This window comes from Rhamphochromis sp. 'chilingali' (genome assembly GCF_963969265.1).
Source record: "Rhamphochromis sp. 'chilingali' genome assembly, chromosome: 5".
NCBI classification, from domain to species: Eukaryota; Metazoa; Chordata; class Actinopteri; order Cichliformes; family Cichlidae; genus Rhamphochromis; species Rhamphochromis sp. 'chilingali'.
This window is the reverse complement of record NC_137932.1, coordinates 18604285-18619268: the sequence shown is the minus strand read 5'-3', so window position 1 is coordinate 18619268 and position 14984 is coordinate 18604285. Positions and strand designations below refer to the sequence as shown.

General features: G+C 38.6%; 1 pseudogene across 1 annotated transcript; it reads left to right on the top strand.

Annotated features, from left to right (window-relative positions):
- The first annotated feature begins 2703 nt into the window (after positions 1–2703).
- LOC308397234 (toll-like receptor 5) lies at positions 2704–5443 on the top strand (annotated as a pseudogene). The gene is made up of 2 exons: positions 2704–2911; positions 3566–5443. The product of its transcript is annotated as a toll-like receptor 5 (transcript).
- The last annotated feature ends 9541 nt before the right edge of the window (positions 5444–14984 follow it).

Genomic DNA, 14984 nt, shown 5'->3' with positions numbered 1-14984 from the left:
GTGAATATTTGCTAGTTTCCAAATCTGCTGTGAAATTTAACTGAGATTTGTTCATTTTTTTGGTTTTCCACAGCTGATTAGATAAAGCCATTGGAATAAAGACATTCAGTATGTCCAGGAAGAATACTTGAAATGTCCAGGCAACTTTTTAGTACTGAAAATAATGACTGACACGGCACTGTAGCCTTACAATATTGTTATCATGGATTGTTGTGACCTTCATCGTCAGCTTCTGTGTGTTAATTACTGCTGTAGCATTACTGGCACAATGCCGGGCCACCTCTGTGTCTCTTCCTTTCACGCAACCTTTACTCTCCCAAGGTTGTGAAATTCAACAGCGCTGTGTGATCACACCACACACACGCACACACACACTTATCTACACTGGAGTGTTTCATTAGAGTAGATGATCTTACAATGAAAATTAAAATTTGATCGTATTATGACAGCTACTTGTCTTTCTGATTAAGTAATTACGCACACTCCAGTAAACACCTCTTCTTCCCACACTGAGAGCTGTTGCATTATAAACACCTCTTCACTGATTATGCAGCTAAAATATTGGAAATCATTATTTGACTCTTTACTTTAGAGTGCAAACTGACTTGTTAAGCAGTTTCAGATGGCTTACTCATCACTTTGAGACATACAGTACACCTCTGTGCCGAACTTCCCTAGGTGAGTACCAAAAGGATTAATCAACACGTGACAAAGAAACCAGAAAAGGATTGATGCGTGAAAGAGCAAGAGTGCTGTTGGGAAACTGTGAGAGGAAAGAGAGTAACTCAGTGACATAATGTACAAATTGATTGCATAACAGGAAAAAAAAATAAGAACAAACGTGACTAAAACGGTTTCCTGTTACAGGTACATCCAGATGTGTCCAAATATGTTCAGCACATAAGAGAACTTCACATCTAACATCAACACCTGCAGATGAACTGAGCTATTCATATCTACAGGCTATTAAAAAGCTATCACATCAAAATCTAAATGTGGTGGGAGAGATCAATTCCAGAAGTTCAGAGATAAATATGTTGTAGCAGGCAAAAAGACTGAACACACCTAACAGCAGCATAGCTTAAATAGAGTACAATAGGACAAAAAAAAGCTCAGTTGAAAATAAAAAATAAAAATGAGGCCAAAATGTGCAAAACAGACAGAAGACATAAGAAGTTATACAGATATCTGAAAACATGGACAAGAGAAGTAGAAACAAGAACACTAATAAACTCTAAATAAAGGTTTTTATTTATTTAATGTCACAATAGTTGAATAGCAAACATGTCAATAATAACATTAATTATAATAACAACAAGAAAAAGTAAAAGAATAAAACATTTTAAAAAAAGGTTACGGGCAGTAAAAAGCTTTAAGAGTTCAGAGCAAAGCCACAGCATGATGTCATGTTAAAGTAATCAATGAAATATGAAAAGGATACTGTCAAAAAAGGCCTTTTAAAGGTAAATGCATCTACAACAAGCTAATAACAAATAACTATTGATTGTCTATATACTGTAATGCTAAACCATGCCAATTGCAGACTATTTGGCTACAAAAATATCTACAATGCTGTTCAGGGACACTAATATGTCTATTAGTGCCTACAGTTGAAAGCTTTTTAAAGGCTGTAACATGATTGCACATCCTGAGAATCACTGAGAAAAATCCAAAGCAGAATTCAAGGGGAGCAAACAGAAATCCCAGCCAGAAAGAAAAGAACATGGGAGCCAGGTCAAAAAGCAAAGTCCAAAAGGAAGAATGAATAAATACAGAAATGAGCATAAAGGAAACCCAACAAAAAAAAAAAGCAAAACAAAGATGCAACTTTAGGCTTTTCCCATTTCTCTAATTTGTGCTACCTTGTCTCCTTTGTCCTCCTTCCTCCTGCCTGTGACCTAGAAATCAAACTCACTGTGATTTGTTGTAGGATTTTCAGATCCTAGAAAACATCCAGAGGATGTATAATCTAGGATGCACCCTTTACAGAAGGGTTCTTACCTTCAGTGTGTAAAAGAGGAATATTCAAACTGTAAGACAATGTCATTCATACCCACTGTTACACATGAAGTCATTAAAAACGTTTTTTTAATAAGAGAAAACAATTTATGAAGCATTATATTTAACCGACATCGCTTCACAGTGATGATGCCCCATTCTGGCCTGCTGCCTTGATTCCTTTATGCTTGAATCTCCTTCCTCATGTCTTCCGGGGGCATCTGAAGGAATAAGACATAAGGAAAGGAGCTAAGAGGACTGAAGGACGTGTAGTTGGGAAAAATGACAAAGGCTTTCAGGCAGAACGGAAGGAAAATCCAAAACAAGAGCAGGAAATGACCAAAAGACAAATCGTAAACATGGAGACAGGAGCAAACACAGTAAACACAGACTGGAAACATCACAAAAGCAAAACAGGATCCCAGATCCCAACAGCATCACAAAAACTCAGAGTCACCAAACAACAGTGTAATCAAAACCAGAACCATGGTCTTCAAACATAAACCTTTAGATAATATCATGAAGGCTGATGGTAACTTGCATAATTAAAAACCTGCAACATATGTTTTTGGACCAGTTGTGCAACCTGGTGTACTGGACTAGCCCCAGGACGTAAACAAGGTACTTCCCTTCATGTTGTAAAGCTGGACTTTGCAGAAGAAAATAGGAAATCCCTTTCAGCGTCATGGTTACGCTGTGGGGTCGATGTACCTCCCAGCACATGTCACGCAAACACTCACAGATAAAAACGCTGCGGTAAAGTCTTCTGCAGAATTCAGATTTTTGCTTTCGACAGGCCGCATCGGGGGGTTGTTTTTCATCGAAGACCGAAGATTCAAAGAGGATTTCTTTAAGAAACAGGATGATGTGGACGGTGGGACTTCAGGCGGTTGCCATCTGTGTTTTCCTGCAGGTTAGTAATGTAAACTTATCATACATGTGAATTTTTATATAGTGTGTGAGATGTAAATTATATACAAAGCAGCTCTGAATGTGTGGAGGGAAACTACTCTAACTGAGAGAGGTCAAAAATGATTTACATGTTTTAAAAAGAATAGTTTGTTTTGGGGTTGCTTCTGCTCGTCAGCTTTCATTTGCACTTGATTTATTTCTTTTGTCTGTGGTGCTCAGTGTTATCACTGTATTCTGATATAGTTCAAATCTTTGAGAGGACTCTGAAATTATTCAGATATTAGCGGTAAATTTCTCACAGTAGGAGAATGATACAATTTAGAGTCTAATTTTTGCCATTAAAACAAACATAAAGTCCTTAACAACTACAAAAAAGAATAAATACTTGATAAATACTTAAAGTTTTGAGAAATCCTACTATTATAGATCCAGAATAATTACAGTGATAAAAAAAAATAACATCAATGATAACAATAATAGCAAAACAATAAGAAGAAGTAAAATAAAGGATTTCAAAAACAACAAAGCAACACAGAGATGTATTATGATAACTCATGTGTGGTATGAAAGAGCTTCTGTATCTGTGTTTGTGGAAGCTGACTGATTCACTCTGATGACTGACTGCTTCGACTATATTTCTATGTGCAACTTCCAGGTGCCGGGCTGTTTCCCATCATGCCTCATAAAGGGCTCCATAGCATACTGTGGTTTCCAGAACCTCCGCTCGGTTCCTCCTCTCCCTCCTGACATCACCCATTTGTACCTGGAGATGAACCACATCAGTGAGATCAACTCCACCTCCCTGTCAGGCCTTGAGGAGCTGCAGGTGCTGGACCTCGGACGACAGCATGCACAGCTTGTGATCAGGAACCACGCCTTCAGCAGACAAAAACATCTGAGGAGGCTTTCACTCGACTTTAACGTCGGGCTTCAACTGGAGCCGCAGGCCTTTGATGGGTTGGCAAGTCTACAGATTCTCAACCTGGATTACTGCTCACTTAAAGAATCTATACTTAGGGACAAATATCTAGAACCGCTGCTGTCCCTACAAACTCTGAGCCTCTTTGGTAACGACATAAAAAGACTCCAGCCTTCTCCCTTCTTTGTCAACATGACTCATTTGAAAGACCTAAATCTCAAGCTGAACAAAATTGATAAAATTTGTGAGTCTGATCTTGCTGCCTTTCAGGGAAAAACCTTCACAGTTCTGAACTTAAACTCAGTGTACCTGAGAGAGATGTCCAGCAGTAAGTTTGACTGGAACAAATGTGGGAATCCTTTCAGAGATCTGACCTTTCAGACACTCGATTTGTCAAGCAACGGGTTTGGTGTGGGCCAGTGCACGCAGTTCTTCAAAGCCATCGAGGGGACAAAAATCTCCCATCTGAAAATGTCAGGGCACATGGGCAGAGGATTTTCATTCAACAATCTTCCTGATCCAGATCGCAGCACATTTGAAGGCTTGCACAACAGTTCAGTCCTCTCTTTGGATCTGTCTAAAAGCAGAATATTTGCATTGCAACAGGGGGTGTTTAGTTCACTGAAAGAAGTCACAATCATTGATATATCCCAAAACAAAGTGAATCAAATACACAGAAATGCCTTTGAAGGTCTTCAGGATCATTTAAAAGTGCTCAACCTGTCACACAACCTGCTTGGGGAAATCTATTCTTACACATTTGCTTCTCTGACAAACCTCCAGGTATTAGATTTGTCTCATAATCACATTGGTGCATTGGGTTATCAGTCATTTAGTCGACTTCCCAACCTGAAATTATTATATCTAACAGGAAACTCTCTGAGAGATTTAGGCTTCCCTGCTCCTCTACCAAGTTTAGATTTTCTTTTACTAAATGACAACAAGTTAGCACCCTCATCAGTGAGAAGCATCTCTCAGTTTGCCAGTAACCTCATGCATCTAGACCTTCAGGACAACAGATTAACAGACTTGGAGGATGTCTCCACCATTTTGACCGGTTTAAAACGGCTGAGGCATCTCTTTTATGGAGGAAACAGAATCAGGAGTTGCTCCTTCAGCAGACGAGTCAGTCTGAATAATCTCACAGTTCTTGATCTTCACAGCAGCTCCCTGCAGTCTGTTTGGGCTCAGGGTAAATGTCTCAATCTGTTTGACAATTTTGGGCATGTTGCTGGTCTCAATTTGAGCTTCAATGCGCTGCAGTCGCTCCCTCAAGGTGTTTTCAAGGGCCTCACTTCAGTAAGAGAGATGGACCTCTCGTACAACGCCTTAACATATATCCAGCCTGACGTATTTCCAACAAGTCTAAAAGCACTCTACCTTTCCAACAACTTCATAGCCTCGCCTAACCCTGCCACTTTCCGCTCTCTGAGCTTCCTCGATCTCCGGATGAACCGATTCCACTGCAACGCTGATCTGAAGAGCTTCCTGACTTGGTTGAATGAGACCAACGTGACGCTGCTGAGTCCTGTTGAAGAGCTCAGATGTGAATTTCCTGCTAGTGTCTATAATGTTCCTCTGATAGAGTTTTCTGCTAGGGTCTCACAGCAGTGAAAGCAGCTAAAAAAGAGCAGAAATGTATTTCTCAGCTGAAAAATCATGATGAAATAATCGCTGGAGGAGTGTACCAGTGTCATGTATCATTGATTAAAGTTGTGCATGTGAACTGAATTTGAAACCAACCCAGATGTAATAAAAAAAAAATCCAGTTAAAGCTATGGTCTCTTCTCATGAAAAGCTGGGGGTGAATTCAGGATGTTTAAAAACTCAGGGGCCATTAAGGGGCCGCATAATATTGTGGCATGTTACTTACTTTTTGTTGAGTAAAAGTCCAGACAAGCTCAGTACTGCAATTTTAAGTCTTGTTCTTTTAGCTGCTTCCTTTAGGGGTCGCTGCAGCAGATCACCTGCCAACATCTCGCCCTATGGTCTTCATGCCTTTTGCCTGGAGGTCCATCTTCACCAGTCGTCGTCCAGCATATCCTCCATTCCTCGTCGGCACACGTCCAGAGCATGTCAACCTTACTTCTCTAACTTTGTGTGCAAACTGCTCAACCTGAGCTTTCCTTCTGAAGTACTCATTTCTAAACCTTCCACAAAAGCGATGCATGTTATTCTATGATATCAACAGCAGATGGAGCTCCAGAACAATCACTTGCTGTCCTGTCCAGGACCCCTGTGGATGCTGGAAGAGGCTCTACTTAACTTAAACAAGAAGAGGATCCATATAGGAGACAAACAGATGGATGAACATTCTCCAGTAGATTCAGGCTGATTTGAAGCTGCCAGAAATTCAGGGGGTTTTAAACAGATTCATCCACAACAGCACCCTATGTAGAGGTCGAGGCAAATTAAGTAGTCCATGCAAAATCTGATAGGGGTCAGGGAACGATTAAAGGGATATGAAGTGAATCCTTTAAAAGGAAAAAAAGAAAAGAAAAACAAGCACAAATTTGAGGGAAGAGAGAAAAGACTAATTGCACTTGCTGATCTATTAAACCTTTTTCAGACTGACTCGATCACACAGATATCTGCAAGTACACATTGAACATCATCCACTAAAACTACAAAACTAACCCCAGTTACAAATATGGAGGTAAACATATTTAACATTAATTAGTTGCTTTAAATATTTTGTTTATTAGTCAAGAGCCAACATGTTAGTACTAAATATGTACTTAAGGACATGACGAGGCTGACGATATTCAAAGTTTTTGCACAATCTCCTTTTTCCAAACATTTCTTTTCTGAAACTAAACACCACCTGAGGAAAATGAAGGGGAGTTTAAAGGTACATCCCATACTACAATGTTGTCTCTCCCTGTTGTCTTAATCAGTTTCCTCTTCTGCAATTAATGGCACAGTAACTTAAGACGAGTAAAAATAGAACAAACTTAAACTTTTTAAAAGAAATGTAGACATAATGTGACTTACTGCCACAAAAGGCACAGTGTGTTGTAGCACTGCAACATCTGCTTGGGTGAATCATTTACAGTTTATTCAAATCGACGTCATATTTTGCATGCATGTTGGTGAAGCTGTAAATTTGCACATCAATCGAACGTGCTATCATTGAAAGTGTAATACCGGCTCACTTATAAGCACTTTATAGCCCAACAAAGACTGCAAGAGTATTTGTTTCTTGCATGTATTTTACTTTAGGTAGAGATTTTATATAGCGGTTTTAGAGCTCAAAAGGAGCTGTGTGTCCTTCAAGTAAGTTCAGAAATTTTATGATAAGGCGGCTGGTTTCACTGGCATCTTACAGCAGAGCCAGCCTCAGTTTGGTCATTAACTTCCTAGCTTTTCAGTACAGTATGGTCACCTCTAAAACAACACCAGCAGGTCTTTTCGCTGGTGGGATTTCTTGCACCATTGCAACAGTCAAACGTTTGATTAGTTAAATATAAACATTGAAGCTGCTTCCAGCTTGTTGCTTTAAATATTCACTCTGGTGTGATTATATAACATATAAATTCAACTGATAACCGCTGTGGAAAATAAGTAGGGAAAGAAGTCAACAACAACAATAATGTTCATTTGATTCATTTGTAATGAACGTGTTTTTAACCAAAAACAAGGGAGATCATACAAGCACATCTTGTTCATTTATGAAGTTGCACATCTGGAAAATCCACAAGAAAAGTCCAAATCAACAACCAGAGTCCAAGGGGAACAAACAGAACGGGACCCCCTACCAGAAAAGGACACATGAGCCGAGTCAAAAGGCAAAGTCCAGCAGGAGGAAAACATACACACCAGCAGAGGACTGCAGAACATGCAAGGTATTTCCCCTCATCATGTAAACCTGGATTCTGCAAAAGAAAAAGGGGAATGCCGTTCAGCATTATATTTATCCTGCAGTGACTGATGTAACACCTAACACATGTGAACACCCACAGATAAAAACCCAGCCACAGAATCCTCTGTAGAATTTATCTTTTCACTTTGGACAGGCAACATCATTTTTTTTAACCCAAGAACAAAGATTTAAACTTCTTTTTTTAAGGAACGCGGTGATGTGGACGATGGGCCTTCAGGTGGTTGCCATCTGTGTTTCCCTGCAGGTTTGTAAGCATAAACCTATCATAAACTAGAATGTGTTAGATATAAAGAACTTCTGCAGAGGTGGGAAGTAACAAAGTACAAATACTTAGTTACTGTACTTAAGTAGAATTTTCAGGTATATGTACTTTACCTGAGTAAAGTGACTTGAGTACTTTTGGTTTAACATTTGAGGGGAGTTATTATTTTACTGCGAGCCTTCAAACATCAAACTGATTTGAGCCTGAACTGGAACACATGAAAGTTGATCATGCTTGTGTATTAATCACCACGGGATGGTGCGTAAAAACAGATAGAAGAGGCGAAATAAACATTGTCTATAGTCAGGGTTTAAAGTGGAGGAAGAAGAGAGGTTAGGCTACGTTCACACTGCAGGCGAAAGCGCATCAAATCCGATTTTTTTGACCCTATGCGACCCATATCCGATCATGCTATGACAGTGTGAACGGCGCAAATCCGATATTTTCAAATCCGATCTGGGTCACTTTCGTATGTGGTACTAAATCCGATGTTTTAGAAAGCGACTGCTGTGTGAATGGTCAAGTCGCATTAAATCCGCCTTTTACGTCACCGACACAAGACTGAAGCCAATTATCAGCGCCAGAGAAGCGCCCGAGAAGACATCGCGAACGCTTCCTGGCCATCCAGTGTAGATGTCAGTGAAACTGTTGGGAAGACAACGTGAACATTTTATTTGTACTGTATAATCTGCAGATTCTGACAGAAATCTGCAGCTATCCTTTGAAGCACCGCTCCTCTCTTAAACAGCAATAAGGATCATTATTAGGTTATTTACATTATTATGTAAATAACAAAATAACTTAAAGCAAAAATTGGGAAACGTGAAGTCCGAAGTCTTTTTATTAAGGGCCATCAGTCAAACAATACTGTTGCTCTGGGTCTAAACAGAGCGCGTTGTGTGTGACGTCTTCTTTTGCGCATGCGGGCCGCTTTGAGCGTTCACACTAGAGCGCGTTTGCTGTCGCATTTTATTTGTAGTGTGAACGAGCAGACAAAAAAATCGGATTTGATCAAAAAATCGGAATTGAGCATTAAGACCTGCAGTGTGAACGTAGCCTTAGAGAAGGCTACGTAAAGGTAAGGACTGCTCAATGCTGTTTGATAAACTGGAAATTTAAAGCTTACATGTAAATTCTCATGTTTTTAAATGTGACGTGTATGTATGTTTTTTCATATTATACAAATCAAACTGAGGTAGACTAACTGTGCTATTTAATGGTTGCATGAAAATGCTTAAACAGGTTAGTTAGGTCAGGGCACATGGGCAGAGGATTTTCATTCAACAATCTTTCCTGATCCAGATCGCAGCACATTTGAAGGCTTGCACAACAGTTCAGTCCTCTCTTTGGATCTGTCTAAAAGCAGAATATTTGCATTGCAACAGGGGGTGTTTAGTTCACTGAAAGAAGTCACAATCATTGATATATCCCAAAACAAAGTGAATCAAATACACAGAAATGCCTTTGAAGGTCTTCAGGATCCTTTAAAAGTGCTTACCAGAAATCTTTGCAGTGTGTCTTTAAAAAGAGGAAATTGGGGGAAATGTTACACAAAAAAAGAAGTTATGTGCCTAAAAACCACCTACAGCAAATAAACAGTATCTCTAAAAACAACTGTCCTTAAGAAATAGGGAAAGAAATCCAGAAAAGGCCAGACAAAGGACTTGAGCGCGAGGAGAAAAGGCTGATTTATGCCACAGTAAACAAAAACTGGACTAAAAATCAGTTGGAGCAGGTCTTTTGGTTCAAATTGTCATTTGAAGTTCGATCACAGACTTGTCTCACAGTCTCTTCTGTCCTGTGGTCTTGGACATTAGATGGGCAAAAAAGAGGACAAACTTAGATTCCTGCCACAAAAGTCACCTTTTTGTCGGTCTATACAACAGAAGGAAACTTGGGAGAATCATTTATATATTCACAGTCATATTTTACACGAGCGCTGGTGCTACTGTAAATTTGCAGTCAAATCAAACTTGTTTTCACTAGAACCATTAATTTAAAGGGACTTTCTAACTCATGTGAAGACTGTTTGTTTGTTTGGTTTTTTGCAGGTATTTTATTTTAGCCTGATGTGATATACTGATGTATTTTACATGTAAAAATGAGCTGTGTCCTTTCATGCTAAAGCAGCTGTTTTTGCTGACATCTTACAGCAGAGGGCAGCCTCAGCTCAGTCAATAATCACTGACCTCCATGATGCTTTTCAGTACAGTAAGGCCATGTCTGAAAACACACCAGCAGGTCTTTTCAGTGCTGGGATTTTTGTGCAGCAATGCAGCGATCAGATGTCTGATCGGTTAGATATAAACAGTGAAGCTGCTTCCATCCAGCTAAAAAAAATAAATCAAGGAGTTCACAAGAGATAAAATGAACTCTGCTGCATTAGCGGGTAAATTAGGTCTGGTAACTGCTGAGGCGAGATAAGTAGAGAACGAGGTCAACAAAAATAATGCTCATTTGACTGTAACTGAAGCGTTTTTAGAAACTACACAAAAACACATCATGGTGTAACAGCTAAACCGGGACTCCAAAATGAACGTCAGCAGAGCTCATTCTCTGTTTTCTGTGTTTCCATTTGTTATAATCTGCTTGTAACTGCATAAATTATTGAACCAAATGTGCTTCTACCATCCTAATAAAGCAGCTCTCGCCTCTCTTCATTAAATATTAAAGATCAAGAGCAGGAGGACTGAGGGCAGACTGCTGATAAGACTCAGATTTATAGACCTGTGCATGTGTGCGTGTGTGTCGCGGAATCATATCTAACATGATTGTGTAATTATATATTCATATAAACACTTATATATCATTGGAAGACTTATAACTAAGCAAATCAATAATCTAATTTAGGTTTGAAACATTTAATACATGTGATTTTAATTTAAGATATAAGTGTTCTTTTATGACTTGATAATAATGTAGTACTAGTGAGGTAATAAAGTGTTAACAAGAAGCTAATAAAATGAAAATAGCAAGCTATTACCAGTTAAACACCAAGGTAACAACCAATTACCCATAGTATACTAAAATATTGATAACATATTGGTATTGTAGCTTATTACACATTAATAATCTATTGACTCAAATGACAAGAAGTGTGATGATTACCTGGAAACTTGTGTGCTAGTTTTCGAGTAATAACCAGCAATCAGGGCTGCAAAATTCAAAACTACATGATTCTAATAAATTCTGTAACAGCATTTCTTATAGCTGAAAATCTAGAACTACTAAAACATGTCAGTGATGGCTATTATGGTTTTTTTTTTTTATATCACAGCAAAGGGAATTAAACAGTGTATATGTAGCTGAATGATGCCCTGACTTCAATTCATAGTTCACTAAATACTTATTGACGTGCAAATACAAGATCCGTGGCTATGCAAACCCCATAAGACCAATAAAAGAATCATGGCTGACCTGCCACATGGTCTCTCATGGTTTCTCTGAAAAGTAATTAGAATTTATATTGATAATAACTGAATAAATCTATTCGGCTTAACGTGAAGTTAGAAAACAAACATTGTTGATGTAAAGTTACCCTTACAGGAAGAGTAATCAGGACGATGAAATCAAGTGCGAAATATAGCATTATAACCCGTTGGATTTAATCTATTTGAGCCTACAACATCATCTCAGTCACAAAATGCTAATCTGATAGGCTGGACACAGTTTCACATTGAAAATCTATTAGAAATCTTATATTGTTATTCAATCCTTTTCACAGGATGAAATAAATGATGACGAACCTTTTGCTTGTGATTCTACTTTCCTGTCACCTTTTGTCCTTCCCTCCTCCTTTTCTTCTGCTATCACTTTCTCCTTTCACAATAAAAGCATCAGACATCACAAGCCTTTAATGGCCCATCAAAAGATGAAAACATTTCTCTCACCTTGTTTGCTGTTACAGATTCTCTCCCACAGATACTGTTCTCGGATTTTCACAGTGCTATGTGTCCTCCTCATATTATGTCACTCATTTTAGACAGTATGAGCAAACTATTCTTCATGCAAAGCAAAGGTCAGTATTAAAACCTTCATTTGCCTTTATTTTACTGTTTTATCTCATTTTTGTTTCAGCACTTTTAAAATGGCGTAACTTTTAGCAAATTTTAATATTTTGTGTCCTAACATGACGTGTTAACTGTTTCTACCTTTATGTTGATTGATTAATGCCATCATGTGATAGATTTTTTGCGCAAAGTATGTCTACAAGTAGCTGAAGAACATTTGTTTTCTTTGTTGTGATCAGTTTTCATCTTCAAGAGCACCTTCAGACCTCCTGTACTCACAGCAGGTGTAACACTGTTGGATTCACAGTCCATTCATTTTTGTATTTTAGAGCCGGCGTTCTTCTTGGTGAACTTGTTTGTGTTTTAGTATTGGCTGTCTTAACAAGGCTAATGGCCTCATAACTAATAAGATTAAGTGAGAGCAAATAAAGTGAAATGTTATTGCTCACCTTTGCCCAGAAAAAACACGCATGAAAATGAAACTGCCTAAAACAAATCAATGCTAAATTTATTGATTTGAGGATGAAAATGGATGAGAAGGAGGCTGTGATCTTTTTTTTTATTTCCGTCAATGCCATCTGATCCACCATGTTACATTCATATACATCAACACACAAACCCCCATCGATGCCATCCCCATCCCCTTCACCCTCTACTGGCAGGTTACCATGGAAACAGGCTCAGTATCCACCTCCTCCACAGTTATTCCTCACTTCCTGATTGTCTTTGGATGCCTGCATCCATCCACCCCTCCTCCTCTCTTCCATCCGTGTCCTCGCCTCCCTCCTCCCCGCCCCCACAGCCACAGCTAAAATGTCTATAAATTAGCAGCACTCAGAGGGAAATTGTTTACGTTACGTCATACCTTTGTTCCTACATTATTCAAAAAATCACGCTCATGCTCGCATCGCTGTCTGCCCTAGAAATTAAAACATGATTCATGAGTGTTTTGGGGGCAGGACTGATGCTGCAGATTAAACAGCATACACAAATTAAGATAAGATAAGATAAGATAAGATAAGATAAGATAAGATAAGATAAGATAAGATAAGATAAGATAACCTTTATTAGTCCCACACGTGGGAAATTTGTTTTGTCACAACAGGAAGTGGACAGTGCAAAAGTTATGAGGCAAAAATTAGAATACAAATTAGCATTTAAATGAGGTCTTTCAGAATCATAAACAACATTCTGTGTGAATTTTTTTTCTTAAATCTCTATATTTTTGTTTGTGTTTTGAGCACTTATCTGTAACCAGAAAGAAATTCCAAGTTCTGAACTCAAAATATGGACTGATGTCCCATTTTTTGGAGGCTTGAGGTTGTCTTAGGTACGAAAAATCAAACACTAGCACGAGGAAAATCTCATTGCAGAACTGAGGGACACTGCACCCTCATATGCTAAAGACTTTAAACTTATGATCTAACTCTAACTGCCAGCATAAATTCACCAGGATAGTATTTAGTGATTTCTCTTATATACAGATTTTCTTTTGCATCTTATAGTGCTTCCGCAGTGGCGTCACACCTGTAAGCTACATCCATTTTCCATTTTCAGTTATTGATTGTAAGGAAGATTTATGCTGATCTTCTACCACTTAGCAAAGGACGATACATGTGCAACACGGTCTGAATACCTCAAGGAGTTTTACATTGTAAGGTAAAGACCATACAATGGTAATCTGTGAAGCTCACAGAGATTACTTCCACAAACACAGACCTCATTATTTGTAACCTTGTCCATGTTTAATACGAGCATCCAAATAAATGCACAAAATATTGTATCAGAAGTATCAGCAATAAAGCAGTTGAATGGATTTAACCTCCATTATACAATATGAACACAAGAAGCTTCAGAGCAGTTAAAGTCTATTTTTAGATATTTATATATACACATTAAAAACTGGGTCAGCTGCAGGCTGAGATACTGATAACTAAACATATAAAATGCTCCGTGTGTGTTTCTAAATGGCTTTAACCATTCCAAAAGCATCTGATATTAATTTGTAACTAGAAAATTGTTTCTTTTTGCCATTTCAAACCTTTACGTCTAACATAACTGAGTATTAAAGTGGCATGAGTGTTTACTCTGCTCCCTTAACTAAAACAATTCTAAAACCAGAATGTCAAGTTGTATTCGGCTCCAGTATCCTAAGGCTTCATTTTTGTAAACTAAATATTTCTGGGTTTTGGACTTCTGTTCGTATTTGCAGCCCCAGTGAGAGCTCAAGCATGCATTGAAAATGCCAAGAAATCTCAGGAATGTCCAAGTTTCCATTTGATTTGATGTGTGGAGATGTGCTGCACATTGGTGATATACACTTTACTTTTACACGGGTCAATGACTCTTCTTTGCTGTTGTACACTCACTGAGGGGGTTTAGCTGCGGTTCCTCCTTTCACATCAATAATACATTGATGGTTAGTCAGTCTGGCCCCCTGCTGTTTCCTCCTTTTACCCTTTAGGAAGTAATGAACCCAGTGACACTAAATTGTGCACACCTGACTGCACACAGCCTGCTAAATTTCTTTTTTATTTACTGTACAATTTGATAGAAACCACATGTCAAAGAAGAAGAAAAATGTGTTCAGTGAACATATGTTCGTGTTGATTCCTGGGTACAACAGGTGCTCCATCCTTGAGATGGCAACCTCTGGTTCTCATTTCTTTACTTGATCATGGGTTTAAAGAAGCTGCTGCTGGTGAAGCTCTTTGACAGACGACTGAATGAAGGAATGTTTGACTGAAGCCAGCTTGTGTGGCTTCAGCAGCACATGAGACATGTTTTTGAGTCCAAAAACAACCCGTGTGTCCAAGTTTCCATTGTTTAGAAGAAGCTTAATTTATCATTTTGATTCACAACGACAGGCAGAAGTCAGATTGTTTTTTACTTCCAAGACATTTTCAGACTCAGGGTGTGATTTCTCTGACTTTAGATGAGGAAAAATTTAAACACCGCCTCTTATTTTCACTTTTTAAGTCCCAAAGAAAGTGCCAACCA